Genomic DNA, 4,253 nt, shown 5'->3' with positions numbered 1-4,253 from the left:
ACATTACTCCGAATCCCTACAGTAAAAATGTCTGAAAATCATAGAACCTGTACGAGAGTAAGCGCTCTTCTAGGATATGGTAACGAGTTTGGAAAACAATTTGATTTTGTGATTTTATTGGACTTCAAATAGTGGGGCATATAGCCCCAAATACACAATTTACCATCACATTACTCCGAATCTGTACAGTAAACATGTCTGAAAATCACAGAACCTGTACGAGAGTAAGCGCTCTTCTAGGATATCGTAGCGAGATTAAATAACAATTTGATTTCAAGATTTTATTGGACTTCAAAATGTGCGACATATAGCCCCAAATAGACACTTTACCATCGCATTACTCCGAATGCCTACAGTAAAAATGTCTGAAAATCACAGAACCTGTATGAGAGTAAGCGCTCTTCTAGGATATGGTAACGAGTTTGGAAAACAATTTGATTTTGTGATTTTATTGGACTTCAAATAGTGGGACATATAGCCCCAAATAGACACTTTACCATCTTATTACTCCGAATCCGTACAGTAAAAATGTCTGAAAATCACAGAAACTGTACGAGAGTAAGCGCTCTTCTAGGATATGGTAGCGAAATTGGATAACAATTTGATTTCGTGATTTTATTGGACTTCAAATAGTGGGGCATATAGCCCCAAATAGACACTTTAGCATCACATTACTCCGAATCCGTACAGTAAAAATGTCTGAAAAATCACAGAACCTGTACGAGAGTAAGCGCTCTTCTAGAATATGGTAGCGAAATTGGATAACAATTTGATTTCGTGATTTTTTTTTTACTTTAAAATGTGCGACATATAACCCCAAATAGACACTTTACCATCACATTACTCCGAATCCGTACAGTAAAAATGTCTGAAAATCACAGAACCTGTAAGAGAGTAAGCGCTCTTCTAGGATATGGTAGTGAGATTGGATAACAATTTGCTTTCGTGATTTTATTGGACTTCAAATAGTGGGACATATAGCCCCAAATAGACACTTTACCATCACATTACTCTGAATTCGTACAGTAAAAATGTCTGAAAATCACAGAATCTGTACGAGAGTAAGCGCTCTTCTAGCATATGGTAGCGAAATTGGATAACAATTTGATTTCGTGATTTTATTGGACTTCAAAATGTGCGACATATAGCCCCAAATAGACACTTTACCATCACATTACTCCGAATCCGTACAGTAAAAATGTCTGAAAATCACAGAACCTGTACGAGAGTAAGCGCTCTTCTAGGATATGGTAGCGAAATTGGATAACAATTTGATTTCGTGATTTTATTGGACTTCAAAATGTGCGACATATAGCCCCAAATAGACACTTTACCATCACATTACTCCGAATCCCTTCAGTAAAAATGTCTGAAAATCACAGAAACTGTACGAGAGTAAGCGCTCTTCTAGGATATGGTAGCGAAATTGGATAACAATTTGATTTCGTGATTTTATTGGACTTCAAATAGTGGGGCATATAGCCCCAAATAGACAATTTACCATCACATTACTCTGAATTCGTACAGTAAAAATGTCTGAAAATCACATAAACTGTACGAGAGTAAGCGCTCTTCTAGGATATGGTAGCGAAATTGGATAACAATTTGATTTCGTGATTTTATTGGACTTCAAATAGTGGGGCATATAGCCCCAAATAGACACTTTACCATCACATTACTCTGAATTCGTACAGTAAAAATGTCTGAAAAATCACAGAACCTGTACGAGAGTAAGCGCTCTTCTAGAATATGGTAGCGAAATTGGATAACAATTTGATTTCGTGATTTTATTGGACTTCAAAATGTGCGACATATAGCCCCAAATAGACACTTTACCATCACATTACTCCGAATCCGTACAGTAAAAATGTCTGAAAATCACAGAACCTGTACGAGAGTAAGCGCTCTTCTATGATATGGTAGCGAAATTGGATAACAATTTGATTTCGTGATTTTATTGGACTTCAAAATGTGCGACATATAGCCCCAAATAGACACTTTACCATCACATTACTCCGAATCCCTTCAGTAAAAATGTCTGAAAATCACAGAAACTGTACGAGAGTAAGCGCTCTTCTAGGATATGGTAGCGAAATTGGATAACAATTTGATTTCGTGATTTTATTGGACTTCAAATAGTGGGGCATATAGCCCCAAATAGACAATTTACCATCACATTACTCTGAATTCGTACAGTAAAAATGTCTGAAAAATCACAGAACCTGTACGAGAGTAAGCGCTCTTCTAGAATATGGTAGCGAAATTGGATAACAATTTGATTTCGTGATTTTATTGGACTTCAAAATGTGTGACATATAGCCCCAAATAGACACTTTACCATCTTATTACTCCGAATCCGTACAGTAAAAATGTCTGAAAATCACAGAAACTGTACGAGAGTAAGCGCTCTTCTAGGATATGGTAGCGAAATTGGATAACAATTTGATTTCGTGATTTTATTAGACTTCAAATAGTGGGGCATATAGCCCCAAATAGACACTTTACCATCACATTACTCCGAATCCGTACAGTAAAAATGTCTGAAAATCACAGAACCTGTACGAGAGTAAGCGCTCTTCTAGGATATGGTAGCGAGATTGGATAACAATTTGATTTCGTGATTTTTTTTTACTTTAAAATGTGCGACATATAACCCCAAATAGACACTTTACCATCACATTACTCCGAATCCGTACAGTAAAAATGTCTGAAAATCACAGAACCTGTAACAGAGTAAGCGCTCTTCTAGCATATGGTAGCGAAATTGGATAACAATTTGATTTCGTGATTTTATTGGACTTCAAAATGTGCGACATATAGCCCCAAATAGACACTTTACCATCACATTACTCCGAATCCCTACAGTAAAAATGTCTGAAAATCACAGAACCTGTACGAGAGTAAGCGCTCTTCTAGGATATGGTAATGAGTTTGGAAAACAATTTGATTTTGTGATTTTATTGGACTTCAAATAGTGGGACATATAGCCCCAAATAGACACTTTACCATCTTATTACTCCGAATCCGTACAGTAAAAATGTCTGAAAATCACAGAAACTGTATGAGAGTAAGCGCTCTTCTAGGATATGGTAGCGAAATTGGATAACAATTTGATTTCGTGATTTTATTGGACTTCAAATAGTGGGGCATATAGCCCCAAATAGACACTTTACCATCACATTACTCCGAATCCGTACAGTAAAAATGTCTGAAAATCACAGAACCTGTACGAGAGTAAGCGCTCTTCTAGGATATGGTAGCGAGATTGGATAACAATTTGATTTCGTGATTTTTTTTTACTTTAAAATGTGCGACATATAACCCCAAATAGACACTTTACCATCACATTACTCCGAATCCGTACAGTAAAAATGTCTGAAAATCACAGAACCTGTAACAGAGTAAGCGCTCTTCTAGCATATGGTAGCGAAATTGGATAACAATTTGATTTCGTGATTTTATTGGACTTCAAAATGTGCGACATATAGCCCCAAATAGACACTTTACCATCACATTACTCCGAATCCCTACAGTAAAAATGTCTGAAAATCACAGAACCTGTACGAGAGTAAGCGCTCTTCTAGGATATGGTAGCGAAATTGGATAACAATTTGATTTCGTGATTTTATTAGACTTCAAATAGTGGGGCATATAGCCCCAAATAGACATTTTACCATCACATTACTCCGAATCCGTACAGTAAAAATGGTTCCTCTATGTCTAAGACAAATAAGAGAAATAAATTAAAATGAGCCTGGTTTTCAGGTGTTAAAAATTACATATAGTTAGAAAAAAATAAAATATTCCTGGAGCTGAAGGGGTTAACAGTATATGAATTAAACTGTGGTGGATGTGTAGGGGTTAAAAGTGGATGAATTGAAGTGTTGTGGATCTAAAGGGGTTAGCAGTGGATGAATTAGATTGTAGTGGATGTGAAGAGGTTAACAGTGGGGTAATTGAACAGTTGTGGATCTGAGGGGTTAACAGTGGGTGAATGGACCTGAAGGGGTTAACAGTTGACATTCTTTAGTTAGTCTCACATGTAGGTGTCACCCTATGATCTTCCTGGCACATTCTGGAGCCTGGAACTAACTAGTCCTGGCTATTACCGTAACACATGGTATATAGGAGCACTGCAATTCCTAGTGCTGATAGTGTGACTCCATTTCAGTGAAGTGCTGATAGCGTGACTGCAGTGCCGGCATCCCCCCGGCAGAGTACACGGGTGTCACTCTCTGCCGGCGGCAACACTG

The sequence above is a fragment of the Dendropsophus ebraccatus genome, chromosome 14 (genome assembly GCF_027789765.1).
Source record: "Dendropsophus ebraccatus isolate aDenEbr1 chromosome 14, aDenEbr1.pat, whole genome shotgun sequence".
NCBI lineage: Eukaryota > Metazoa > Chordata > Amphibia > Anura > Hylidae > Dendropsophus > Dendropsophus ebraccatus.
The sequence above is the reverse complement of the archived record's forward strand: the minus strand, read 5'-3'. Positions refer to the sequence as shown.